Here is a 14,514-nt window from a genome sequence, read left to right on the forward strand (position 1 = left end):
CGTGAATGCATAATGCCTGCAACTTTATGGAACTTTGTTGCCAAAGTTTGATTTCATCTCAAGGTATGTTTCCAGAACATCTTCAAATCCAGCACAGTGCAGGCTGACATCAGAGGAGGTGGTTCCCCCTTGCAGCTGCTTATTCATTCCTTGTGTTGGCCACAAGTGGTACACAGCACTCCAGCTTGGGCCACTGCCACAGCACAGGTGGGAGGTGAAAAAGCTTGGACAATAGCTCTGACAGCAGCTGCTTTTGGTCTCAGGATGAACTTCATCCAAAACCACCAGTTGGGCCTTTACCACATTTAAGCCCTTTGGTCCAAAAACAGTAAAAAAAAACTCAACAAAAACACACAGAGACCTAATTCAAGTGAAGCTTTGTTAGTGACAATGCCTTACAGGCATCCACCATAACCATGGATGTCACTGAACCATTCACAGAAAAAATGCTTTTGCACGTGCAGTAAGACTGCATAAAACTGACTGGCTGTTCCTTTCTGAGAGAGTGCACTTATCTTCACCTTGCAAAAAACCCACCCCAAACCAAAAAAACTTATACCACTGACCAGCATGGGTAATAAATCCTGTGTCCAACAGGCTTGTCATCTGGTGGTGAGTCACTACGCACCTTATAATGTATATCATTAATTTGATTTTGAAGGAACAGCACTTGCATGTTATGTCTCACGGGGTTATAAACAATAGATCTGATACATGCTGCACAGACAGCTCACGTGGGCAAATAAAGCAGATTTTATTCATGAAGGAAATCCCCAAGGGAACTGGGAATTGGTTCTAATGCCATTTAATCTCAGGGTTTAGGAGCTAGAAAAGAACAAGGGGAAATAGTTTAAGAACCTGTACCAGCTGGTGGTAGCGTCTGTGCTTTAGGAGGATGCAAACAAACCCACCCACCCACCCACCCCCTGCCCACGCACAGACACCCCCTCCACCCCAAGGGCTGCAGGAATGCTGTACAACAGCAATTCCTATGAAGCTGGGGGAACATCTGTCCACCTGACATTCCACCAGTCAGGCCCACTGTTGGGCACAGCATGGGCACATCTGACACTTTCTCTTGTTCTACCCTCATTGCCTTCTCCATTTGGGAGCTCTCTCTCCTTCCTACTTTCCCCAGATTACAGGTGTCATTGCAGAGAAGTGGTTTGTCCTAGTCCCCTTCTTGTGGGCAAGAACAGCTAAGGCATCTTTCACTCCCTGATGTCTTTCCTGTTCTGCCTTGGCTAAGATTGTGAGTATAAGGGTTCAGTGCACATGTGTATCCATGTCTGTTACGTGACATGGTTAAACGTGTTAAGACACTGATCTCTGTCTAGGTCTACTCCTCTTGCAAATGCAAAATCAGGATGGGAAACTTTGCATCCATGTGAGTGTGGAAAAGGACAGGTAGCTGAGGTCTCTCAAAAAAAACCAAGCTATTTGTGTCTCATTGTAAAGTAGCCATTGACATACAGATGCATACACACACGTACAGAGAGCAAGCTCTTATTTTTTCTTCCTTTTTTTTTAAAAAAAAATCATCTCACACTATGTCTTTGAGTTAAAAACAAACAGGAGAATGAGCACAAAGAGAGTAATTTAAAATTGAAATTTTTTTTACTGCCTATCCATCACTTCTGTTCCAAGTAGCTGTTGAACATTACCTTGTCAACTCTTCAAGTATTTAACTACAAAATAATCTTCATAAATAATGTAGGCAGATTAACTAAATGGTACATAATTACTGCAAATTTAGAGTCCCGTTGCAGAATATATTTTATCAATGATTACAGTGCTTACAGACTTTCCAAACACTCTCTTGTATATTTGACAGTAAGCCATAGGAAAATTTCAGCTGCCTATAACTGCTTTTCAGAATCTATAATAACTTAGATTAACATGTTATTAAAGGCTTTGATTTAGGAAACAACGAATACATTTTTCTATTTTTTTTCTCCTTTCACTTGAAGTTCAAAAAAGAAAAAAACACAAGATTGGACTTGTAAAGTGGAAGTTTTCAAAGTTGATTGCAGGTTCACAACTGTGTAACAAGGTACTTTCACTACGGCAGAGACTGAAAGGAGACAATTAACAGGAGCAATGAAGCAATTCAAAGGGAGGGTTGTGGGACTTTTTAATTGGTGCTTCAGAAAGGCAAAGTTCCCTCTATACAGAAAAGACAGGAGCCAGGGAGTAATTGCCTAGCCATTTCTGTAAAAAGGGCTTGAGATCTCAGTTAAATAAGATCTTGATCTTAGCACAGGAAGGTCATGATTCTCTGGAATTGTAAAGATGTTCCTCCCTGCAGTGGTGCATTAGTGATTTGAAAGATTTTACACCGGTCATTATGAGGTGCTGAATGAAAGACAAAATAAAAGCTAAAATGTAGAGTCACTACAGTTCCTGTTGTGGAACAAGGGAAAAATCTCTACTGACTGCAAGAGCAGCTGCGCCTGTCTCTATTGGTAATGAAATAGTCATCTTATAACCGAGCACTTACAGTCTTCACTGTGTTGATGCTCACAGTACAAATGTGATTGTGGGTAAGGACAATATATCTGCTTCTGATAGTCTGAACAGAGGCTGAGTTACTGGTCCCAGAGCAGCAGATGCTTTTCAGGCTAAGAACCTAAGATTAAGTTTCCAGAGTCCTGGGCTGGCAACAGAAGCACCATTATATGACTAGGGTCCAATGCAGTATTCTGTCCTCAAAAATGTACGGGCAATTCAGTTTTGTTCTCATTTCCCAGGCCAGCTCACTTCAGCATTCACTCTGTGTGTTTTCTCCATTCTCCCCACACCTCTTGAGAAAGCAAAGGCAGCAACAGGCAGATTGCCTTTAAAATCAGCAAAGCCTTGAATGCCCGTTGCTATCTGGTGCCTTCAGTGTCCAAGTTAGCTCTGTGTGGTACTGTCCTGTCTTGTTCCCATCCTAGTTCTGTTGCTCATTAGCAACTCTGCTTATGCCTCAAGTTGACCCACCTTCTTCAGAAAAAGTTCCTGGCTTGAGTAAGGTGTAAGCCTGCTCTAAGTGACTTACAGAGCATCTCCATTTGCTCTTGAATTCAGGGGGAATTTGGTTTTCAAACTTCCTTTCTCAACTGCACATTGACCTCAGTGTTGTGCTTCACTGCCTTGCGTGTATCAACACTCATGAACTCATGAGCTATTCCTTTGGCACTGAAGATTGCAAGAGTGAAGGAGCTCAACGTCTCATAGTATTAGTCAGCATGCCATCAAGTCAATAGAGCTGTGATCAATCCTTTTGAGAACAAAACCCCCATCTCATTTTTTATTAACCTTGAGATTCTTATAACTATAACAAAAGTAATAGAAAGACCAGCTTCTGAGTATATTAGATGAACATGAGGAAAGAAACTGGGCCGTTTCTGTGAAATAAATGATTTCTAGGCAACACATCTCTTAGGAAACATCTAGGTCTCAAAGAGATTAATTTGCATTGTGGTGGAAAAAATGCTCACACCATTCCCAGGGCAATCTCTGTCATGTATAGTAGAGTAAGGAATTCAGGAATGCCATAGGAAAAAAGCTGGTCTGAAATGGAATTTCATCCTCAGTTTTTGCAACAAATAATGATAAATTTGGGGCTGTCTTATCCACAGGTAATTACCCTTGTCATCATATGTATAGATTTGGGATGTGGAACCCATACCTTGAAATTCTGTGCAAATTAATTCTAGACAGGCAAGCCTTACTTTACACAATGACAGAATTTAGTGGCATGTGGTAATTTGAAAGCCCATTCACTGTTGCCATGCAGTACGGGTAAAATTAGGTATTTAAGCTGGTGTTTAGGTAATCTGCCCCCTGAGGGCTGCTTTTCACATATAATCTTGGAAAGTCATCTGTTCTCTCTGTGCTTTATTTTTTTTATCTGTAAAATATAGGTACTATGATTATCTTCATGTAAACCCTGTCTAGATCACAACTAGATTGGAATGAAGAGCAGATTTTTTATTCAGTGGTTGACTTACAAAATCAGGGGGAAAATGCTGTATATTAAATAAAAATGGAGATATCTTCTTTGTCTTAATTTTTCATAAAAGCCATCTGCAGGTATTGTGTTCAGTCCCAAGCAAAGTGATTCATTTCATCCAGGCTTTGACCAATTTTTTCTTCTTTTTTAAAAATACATTTCATACTACCAAGTTTACATTTTACAAAATCTCACTCGATGTTTTCTTTGAAAATTCTCAAAATGCAATACTTTTAGCATCCAGAATACTTTTTTTTCCCCCCATTTTGACAGTAGTGAAGCGTTACAGTTTTAATTTTTAAACCTTTTTTTTTTGTCTTCAGTGCAGGGGAGAGCTGTTGATAGTATCTGCCAAATTTGAAACAATTTCACAAATAACTGTCTTACTTCAAGTTTTCACCTTCTATTTTTGTTTGGTTCTTTTACTTTAGACCAGCTCAATATGTAGTCCCTGGTATAATGACTACCCAGCCCCAATGGAATCACTTTTAACTTAGCTAATTGCTTCTGTTTTCTAGGGAAGGAAGGAATAACATCAATGGTAGAGTAGGCAGACCTGCTGCAGACTGACAATCCCACATACAGCAGTCAGTTTTGTATTTCTGTCAATTAATCTTCATGCTTATTAGCCGACAAAATTACGGGGTTAGGATGCAGGAGGGAGCTTATCACTTATCCCAGTCTCTGTCTTTTATCATCTTTGCTTTATGCTCTACAAAACCCCAGACCTCACCTGCAATAGGTCCCATCTCAGTTTCTTCCATTGTCATCTCAGTCATGGCAGCAAACAGGAGATCTTTTATGATTTGAGTATTTCATCTCATTTGTTTCAGTTGTGACTCTGGTTCTGCTAGAGGGAAAAAAACAACATGACAACAATTTCTCTTCTTGACATTCAAACCGCTGCATAACTCTACCCTGACTTGTATCTTATCTCTTACCCCTTCCTCCCTGCTCAAAGCTCATATCTTTCTGGGCCTTGCCAGTGATTTCTTATCTGATCATCTGCTTCTGTTGTCTGGCTCTTCCTCCTTTCACAGTTCCAGCATGCACAGTTCCAGCATGCACACAAGAGATTTTTGAGCCTTAACTCCTATGCTTACAGCAGCATTAAAAAAAATAGCTACCAGTAGTTATAATGGAAAAATTTAATCTGTTGTTCTTCACTGCTTTCACTGAAGAGCTACTTCTGAATGTGGGCAAATAAATGGTAATGTCAAGTTTTCCCTTTGCACACACTGTTTCATTGTTTCATATAGAGTAGGAATGAGGCGAGTAAAAACTTGCACCTCTGATTCTGCATTATCTGCACTCATTTACTGTGTAAGTTTTCAAATTTTAGATTTGCACACCCTCATAAATGCCATCCACTAATGGTAGGTCTCTAATCTTACCAGTGCCACAGGGTCCACATGAAGAGGAGCCCAGACTTCAGCACATTGCAAAGTAATACTGCACTGGATTCCAGAACTAAGCTTCTCTTGAAACAGAGTGAAAGCCCTGTTGCTCTCATTAAATTTGTGCATGCAGATGAGATGGTGGGCATCTCTGTATACAGATTAGCCTCTTGCTTATGATTTTTGGGTCACCTATCTAACAGTTGCAGCTTCTGTTGTAAGATGTGATAGTGTGAGTAAAAGATGAAGAGAAAACATTTCCAGCGAAACTGTTTCTTATATATAGAATGACTTTGAAGGGTTGAGGTTCTCGCGTTTGGGTGTTCAGCTGAATGCTGCATGATGTTGTTCCAAGTCAGGTTGAATAGATATACACATCTTGTATGATATCCACATCATACAATTATTGTGCTGCCTTCGTTAAAAGGTATGACACTTTCATGGCATGCAGAGCAAATGAGAACTACTTTCTTAAGCTTAGCAATTTAGAGTTCACACAACGCCATCTTACAGAGCTTTACAGCTAAACAGTTGGGGTTGGTGTCTTTTTTTGTAGTCAGTTAATCATTTTTGTTTTCATGGATGTTTAAAAGCAAGGATATCACTTTTCTATAAATTTCCCTTGCTACATCCTCTTGCTGAGCACCTCCAAGTAAGTATTTCTTGTCACCACATACATTTGAAATACCAAGACATTATGGCACTTTGTGGAAGCTGGGGAAACCATACACAGAAATTATGTTTTCCTTAAGAGCATACAAGTTTTCTAGGAGAACAAAGAATCAAGATTTCTGCTATCTGGGAGAAAATACTAGCTACTGACCCTTATTTCTTATGTTTTCATAAACATCTGTCACAAAAATGACACAGATTGTGTTTTCTTGTTGGAAAGAGAAGCCATGGAACAAAAAGACAGAGTCTGAGCTTATCCTTCTATGGAATTGAATTGTCTCCTTTGTGTCAGAAAGAAGCCAGCTGGGTTTGAAACTTGTACTGCTGATGCCACAGGCAGTCATCATACATAAGTATCACAACAAATGGATGGCTGGAGTCAAACCTTCTGGCAAAAGGCCTGGCTGGTACTTACTTCTGCCTCCACAAAAGAAACTATTTGAAATGCGAGTTACAAACAGGCTGTATGTTCTGCACCTCCTGCTGCTCAATTAATACTTTGCATTGGCAAAGAGGAGTTGGTACACCCCCAACCCAACAAATCAGGTACAACTACAAACTCTTGTAATTACAAAAGAAAGTAGTTTTGCTCATGTTTACAGTACTTTGTACAGCTTGTCAGAAACTGGAATTTCTGCTTTGCAAGATCTGCTGATATTTCCACGCTAAGTAAAAAAAAAAATAAATTCCTTTTTTTTCGTTCTCCTTTCAGAGAAATAGGAAAATCTGGTGCCTTAGGGCCATTTGATTTTTGTTTTCACCGAAACATTGCAGCTTGCTTTGACACTGAGCAACATCTGCCTGCACTGCTGCAGTGCCGGTTAGAACTGTCATGCAGATGGCCCATGTCTTACAGCACTGGGGCTAGACTAGCCTACATTTCCCATGATCTCTGTGGCATTTGATGCTGAGAAAGGAACCATGTGCTCAGTGAGAAAAGTAGTAAAACAGTGGTGGTTGACAGAAAAGATACTAAGAGTAGAAGGCATGCACTTCCCATACATAAGGCAATGATCTGATGCAAGTAGTTGCCAATTTAGGCAAAGCTGAGCTGAAAGAAAAAGAGAAAACCAAAATACTTTATTTTTGTTTTGGCCCAGCCAATCATGCCAAGTCAGAAATCTTGCCTCCTCTGCAAAGGAATTTTTTCATTTGGGAGATGTTAACTTCTGCACTTCCCTTCTGCACTGAGCACTGCCACTATTTTTCAGGGGAAGAGCTACAGCTACGTGCACATCCTTTGAGACACCTTGATTTTTCCTCCTGATCCACAGTCTCAGTAGTTCAGCTCTCCCCAGGGTTCAGCGAGTCCCTCCAGCAAAAGTGAGAATCACAGAGGTACCTTATTCCATTTCTTACACCATTCTTGTTCTTTCCTAAAACTTGTCCGGATAAACCCTGTTGCTATCCTGGTAGAACAAAATCTTATTCTTTTTAACAATATTGACAGTAATGCAGGCTGGCACTAGGACCTCCTTTTCTTCGAAAACTTTGAACATCATGGGATGCCAGTCAAACAGATTGTGCAACAGCTCAGTGGTCATTCATTCACTTGCCTACAGCACTGGCAGCAAGTGGCTCTGAATTCCCCCATCTGATACAGGCACACTAAGGGAAAAGGCTGCCTGTGGGGAAAATAAAAAAGAACAGCAACAGCTTATAGTGATTAAGTCACTTAGTGCCGTGGCTATTAAGCTGGAATGAAAAAAAGGGCAAATGCTCTTTTCCTTTCCTGTCTTTTCTCCTGCACTCTTTATTTCAAAGCAGCAAGTCGCATAATCTTTCTATTAAGGATCACTTCAACAACAATCTAGCTTTTGTTTCTCATATGGCCCCTTGCTATTATGGCTCAACCCTTTGGAAACTGTTTTAACAAGGTTATTGCTTAACAAAAAAAAATAATTTGAAAACTCTCCCACAAACACAGAAAACTTCTTTGTGTTATTCAGAGAGAAGCCATCTGCAGCCAGCCTGCCTTGGGCTAGGATCTCTCAGATCAGACTGAGACACGCTGCCCATGAAATAACACCTGATTCTCTCTGTAAATGCAAAACAACACAGGCATCCTCCTCAAATTCTGATGGTGTATTTGCATTGGAAGTGGCTAATGCTTCCCTTCCCGGTGTGATCAGATATTTCTTGGGAAACTTGCCATGTACTGTCCCAAGATCCATCTGTCTTAAGAAATCTCGGCTTTTCTGCCTGCGACAGTTGCTGGAATGCCTTTGTGAGCCAGTTTTTGCAAGATCTTAAATACCCACTTTTTCCTGAAAAGTCAAAGCAAGACATTTGTGGGCTCGACATTAAACCTCTGTGTTGTTTGTTTTATCCCTCCACATCAGTCCAGGTTATTAACCTGATGCTAGATTTGGGGGCCCTAATTATTATTCCCTACAACAGTACCTAGTCTGTACAGACACCAGTTGTGTCCCATCACAAAGGGATTAAGTAAGAGAGGTCTCTCCTCCTGGTATCTGGCCACCCAAGGAATCTCAGAATTCCTGAGAAAAAGAAGGTTGAAAATCCAGAGCACAGGTAAATAAAGCTGACAGGCAGGGTGGGAGAAATAACAAAAGCTCAAGTCAGGTACTTTTTAAAAAAAAAAAACAAAACCAACAACCTCTTCCTGAATAACCCCTTACTTTCAGAGTATAAGCCATAATGCCTTCTACTTACCAATATCAATCACCCTCCACTTTTGTGGTATCTATGGAAAAAGCAGAGCAACTCCCAAAACTAAAAAAGAAAAAGCTATGAATACTGAAATCAATAGGAAAGCCCTCATCCTAGCCATTAGAGTTCTAGCAGGTAATGATCTAACAATTAAAAAACCACTATCGTTACTCCTTGCTTATGTCCCTACTGTCATCTTCAAGCTCTTGAAGGCCTAATAGGCATGTTTTTATATCCAGAGATAAAATGTAATGGTACCACAGAGCGTCACTCTGCCCAGCACTACAATTGCATTGGATGTAGCTCTCATTATATGTGAATGAACAACAATGGCTGAGATTATTTTCCCCACTGAACTGCCACTGCTGACATTTACGACTCCAATGGGTAGCAGTAACTTTTCTTTCAGTGTTGTTAGGTAAACTAAAACTTCAGTGTTCACAAGACAACAATATTTTTTGTCAGGAGAGATTACATTCAACTCTTATGTCCTCCATGTCCAGTCAACATCAAGCAGGGTTGAGCTGGCTTGAAGGTGGAATTGCTGATGAATGATAATCACTGAAAAATGTCTGTGACTGACTCTGTAGAGGGATATGTTCCCTCCCTTGCAAGAGCATTAGTTTTCCTGTGCTCTGCCAGGACTAACAATGGATAATTCTGGTTCTACCTGTACAGGCTGTTTAAAATCTTGGCGATTGCCTTGGGATGTAAATCTTTGGAAGGGGAAAATCCTTCCCTGTAAGAAGTCAGAACTGCTGGTTGGATTGAAATTTCTGAGGCACTCTGGTATCTTCCATTAATAGTAGAGCTGAATATCACATGGTTTTTTTTTTTAAGTATTTATCTTCATAATACACCTTAAAAGCAATGTTTTAAAAGAGGAGAGGAAGAAAGGCCCAGGTCTTCTGGTAAAACTTGTGGGTATTTCAGACGTTATCTTCTTCAGCAGTTCTACCTGGAGTTTCTGTATCACTAGCAGTTTACTACAATTTCCCCTCCTCTTTTGCTGCAGCTCACAGGCTGATGTATACACTAAAATGCCAAGCAGGCATGCATTTCCTTCTGTTGATGTTATGACAGAGACCATAACTCCTGCCAGGGACCTGTTCCTTCCCTGCTTCATTGAAATGGAAGAATCATCCATGTAGGTTTAAACAATGGCTGGCCTTAGTAACTTGCCTGAAAGTATATGAAAGAGCTGCAGCAAAATTACACATTTCAATAGGGTCTCTTAAATTTCAGGTAAGTCCACAGGGCATGTCTGTAGTTAGTGGGTGATGGAGACAGCAAAACTACATGTCACAGAGGTGGTGGCAGAAGCAACCCCGACCCTTTCAGTTCCCTGGTAACTCTGTGCTGCTCACCTGTAAGATGACCTTTCTTTACCTTCAGGAGCATATCTGAATTTAAATATTATATCTATGGTTGAATATCATAACTGTACCTGTCTTGCCAAACCTCTTCTCCTTCCATGTTTACAGGAACACCTGTGTGTGTGCGCATATATACATATTTTAGCTTCAAATTAAATCTATGCTTTTCTGGGCTTTTTTTTTTCAAGTAAGTAGACAAGCAGATTTTTCTTTCTGACTGTTCAATATTAAAGTGGGGCTTTTTTGTTGTTGAGGTTTTTTAAACAGGACCTGTCTCTGTGTTTGTGAGTGACAGAATGAATACTTCTGTCTGGAGGGGTTTATAAAGTTTAGAATTTATATACTTCAAGAAGCAGAGAAAAAAAAGAGCAGGACTGGATTTAACTAGAACCATTGTTGATTTGCATCCTAAAAGGTATCTGACAAGTATAGTAGTGACACAGCCAAATCTCACTAAAGGGTTCCTCCTTTCTTTACCCACTCGAAATGACAAAACCATCACAAAGAGAGGCCTTCAGAGACCTCCCAGCTGAAGCTGTAACCAAAGGCAGAAAAATCTTTAGAAGGACAAGTATTCTTTCTCCTGTCACCTTTAGCACTCAGTACACCAGCCTAGTGTCACAAGCCACATACAAAGTCAGTGCACCGGAGCTTCTTCAAGGCAAGAGGCTTGAAAAGATATCTGCCATGAATGCCACTGATCTTTTTTTGATTGTGTTGTACTGAATCTCTGTACAGATTGCTTGTCTGCAAAACAGGTCCTGTTCTCATTGGCATGAATCCCCTGGCTGCAGGTTTTCACTCCCCTTTGAAAACAGGCAATATTTCAGTGCTGGAAATTAGCATAAGAACAGAAGGAGCAAGAGAGTCCACTCTCAATCAATTTTGGTCACATTGAAAAATTTTTGTATGACTTTCGACCAGAAACAGTCAGGTTTCAATGAAAGGTGCATGAATCAGGTGGTCCATAAGGCAGGCAAAGTTACCTGTGCAGAGGAGCTCCAGGGACAGAAAGGAAGAGCCTCACTCTATCTTGAAAGCTCTGTAATGTTAGTCACAAGATGGATTGTGCAACATATGTATGTAGAAGCATACATGTATATAAAATACAATATTTCAGTTGGAAGGGACCTAGAAGGATCACCTAGTCCAGCTGCCTGACCACTTCAGGGCTGGTCAAAATTAAAGCAAATTATTAAGGACTTTGTCTAAATACCTCTTAAACACTGACAGACTTCAGGCATCAACCACCTCTCTAGAAATCCTGTTCCAGTGTTACTACTTTCTCAGTAAAAAGATGTTTCCTAATACCACATCTGAACCTCCCCTGATGCAGCTTCGAACCATTCCCATGTGTCCTGTCACTGGACATCAGGGAGATGAGATCCACACCTCCCTCTCTACTTCCCCTCCTTAGGAAACTGTAGAGTAGATAAACACAGCATCCTCAGCACGTACGTACAAGCAATATAATGGAAGGAAAAAAAGAGAAGATGCAGCAATATGATTCACTTACGAAAATTCTGCTGAATACCCAGGAGACAGTTGAGCGTATTCACCTTACACTCCTTGCAGAGGTAATGAAGAGAGATAGGTACCTCCAGAGGCTAATTTAGTCCATTACTCTCTTATAAAGTAATTAGGCTTCATCAGGTGAGGAGAAATCTGGGCCCTCAAGTTGCCAATAATCTTTAAACGAGCACCTGAACTCCCTCTGTAGCTTGACAACTAGAAAATGTTTCTTCAGCTCCTATCCAAAATGTTTGCATGTTGTGTTACACAGCTTCCTGGGAGAATATGCTTGCCGCTGCTTCTGGCAAAAAGAATCAGGTGAAAATACTCTTCAGGCTGTTAACTTGCTTCAGGCATTTGTCATGGTTCTGGGGGGAAAAAAAACATGGCAGGTCCTACATTCAGAATTCTGGTGAGCTTTGAAATATACCTGACCCACAAACAAAGTAAAATATAGATATCTAAAGACAAAAATAACCCCAAAAACCCAATATATCTCCCGCATTTTTAATATAGTTTAAATGCCATGTGTTCTTTTACCTCATAAGTTGTTTTCCTCTCCTTTCCTTTTTAATTTAAACAGAAATCCCCGTCTTCCACCTCAAAACTGCTGCTTGGTTAATCTGTGGTGTTCACATCATAGCTTATTCTGCAGCAGAAGGAAATACCTATGCTCCCAAACCAGCACAATATGTGTAGGAAGTTGGAAATGGCTTGCCAATGACATTCCAAGTACAGCATTTCTACTTTGAAAAATCCCTCATTCCCACATCTGGCATAGTTTCACCTGGAAGATGATGAGTGAAAACCTGGCTCTGCTGCAGCATCTAGACATTAAGGACCTAATCTGCTTAGGTGCTTTAGAAAATCTCTAGACATCTACCTGCATCATTACATAGCTAAATAGCTCTAAAAATCTGGGCTGTGGAGACTATTGAAGCAACTGTGCAAGGTCCAGTGCTATTAGCTGTTCTTTGATCAGTCAGGACTATAGGATTTGGCTTGCAGGTAACAGGTAATTGCCCATGATGTGTATCATTGCATAAAAGGATTCCAAAAGCAGAGAAATGCTGCTTCTCTTCTGGCCACCAAGACCTTCTTTTACCAGTTTGACTGTGCAATATACGTTGAAAATATTGTTTCACCAAAACATATGTCTTCAGTAGCTATGAAGTATAAATCACCTCTTTTAACTGAAAAGTTTTACAGACTAGCAGTAGGAGAAGAAAGCATGAGACTGTGACACTACAGCCATTGTTCCATTAGAAGAGAAGGAAACGCATTACATTTTGTAGGCTTACAAGTATTTGGACATTCATTGATTAACAAATGAACTGAAGCTGCACTTAGATGCCCATGGAGATAAGTGCAGCATAAATGGGAATGCAGTGGGAATGAAAAGAGAGCTCTATGCTCTATGAAGTCAGGCTTTTGCCTTGCTTCTTACTGCAGATATATGTATATCTGTGCATGTCTGAAGGTTCTGCTGGACATTGCTGAGGACAAATAAATGTTAAAGGAATATAAACAATTTCCTAAGCAAGCCCAGGACAAGGGTAGTGAGCAAGTCGCTGGTTTTTGTAGCTATTGCTCAAAAAATAAAAGACCCTTTATAATTAAAGTGCATGTAAGAAACCTTCCTAGGACTAGTAAAGATAAGACAGTCTAAGTGGGCACCATTTTTAGAACAATTTCCTGCCCCCCCCCCCCTGCCCCCCGCAAATTCAGATTGAAATAAAAAGTATAGGTTAGGCAATTCACATTAATTTCAGTGAATTGTTTCATTTAAAATGTGAATACTTCAAAAGGGACATTTGAAAGAAGTCAAAACATTTCAGTGATCATTTAACAACATTTTCTTTCTTTTTTTTTCTGTTTACACTGGCATTTTTTTACATTATACTTTCATTTTGGTTCCTTTGATTTTAATATCAAAAAGAAAAAGGAGATGGAAAACTTGCCTCCAATCTAAGAAAGCACTTATGCCAACTCTGTATGAATGTATGTGTGTGTATATATATATATACACACAGCCTTTTCATTCAAGGTAAATTTTAAAAAAACCCACAGAAACAGTGTTTCCAGTTGACAAACAAAAATAAATCTTTCTTTTCTTAAATTTTATTCCACTTCTCAATCTGAAAGTCAGTTATTTGTAAAGGTAGCATTTTCACTGTGACGATGGGAATCTGTTCTGTAAAACCTGAGTCCATTGTGAGAAATTAAGGCTAAGAGACATGTGAACTTATTTAACTGGAAACTAAATTAAACACTTTCCCTGCAACAATAATGGCTATAAAATTTGTCCATCCCGTTGTTACATCTGCTTTACCTCTTTAAACTACTGACAATGAGCATTGGAATCAAATCCTTACATGATTTAGGAGGACTGAACTGAACCAGCTGGTAATTTTCCTCTATTTCCAAGCATGCTGATCATACCCAGTGTAATGTTCTGAGCAGCAGCTTGACCTTCTTGTTAGGATGAGATCCTATGTAATTCAGTACCACAGCAGTATTTCAGGTACCTGGTGACCTGATTCCAGCTCTTCATCTGTTAAAGTCAATATATTTACTTAATACTGAGGTCAGGTCCAGGACCTCAGTCCCTGTGTTAGTTGTTTGTCTTGCTAGTGAGAGAATTAGATATTACTTTCTACATTCTGAGCACACCAGCTCTAGTCCTGTGAATAGGAACACATTTGACTCTGTCCCCTCTGGTATAAAACACCATCATTACGCTGCAGCAGGCACAATGAAGCATAATTTGAAAGTAATGGTCAAAAGTAACAAACCCCCGTCAAAACACATAACTGCATGCTGCTTCCTAAGTAGCACAATCCTCTAAAATGAACAAAGGCAAGCTCCTTAATGCTTTCTTTTCCTA

The 14,514-nt window shown here is 40.0% G+C and overlaps 1 long non-coding RNA gene across 2 annotated transcripts; it reads right to left on the reverse strand.

The window, feature by feature from the left end:
• Positions 1 to 749: 749 nt before the first annotated feature.
• Positions 750 to 14,233, reverse strand: LOC114015349 (uncharacterized). 2 transcript variants are annotated; one of them, XR_003559218.1, is made up of 4 exons: positions 14,003 to 14,233; positions 11,632 to 11,995; positions 4,731 to 4,844; positions 750 to 825 (listed from the first exon to the last, which is right to left on the reverse strand). It is a non-coding gene; the product is annotated as an uncharacterized LOC114015349 (long non-coding RNA). The 2 variants fall into 2 exon arrangements; XR_003559217.1 differs by having other exon boundaries at positions 4,731 to 4,847.
• Positions 14,234 to 14,514: the final 281 nt, after the last annotated feature.

Source organism: Falco cherrug, chromosome 9 (assembly GCF_023634085.1).
Source record: "Falco cherrug isolate bFalChe1 chromosome 9, bFalChe1.pri, whole genome shotgun sequence".
Lineage (NCBI taxonomy): Eukaryota > Metazoa > Chordata > Aves > Falconiformes > Falconidae > Falco > Falco cherrug.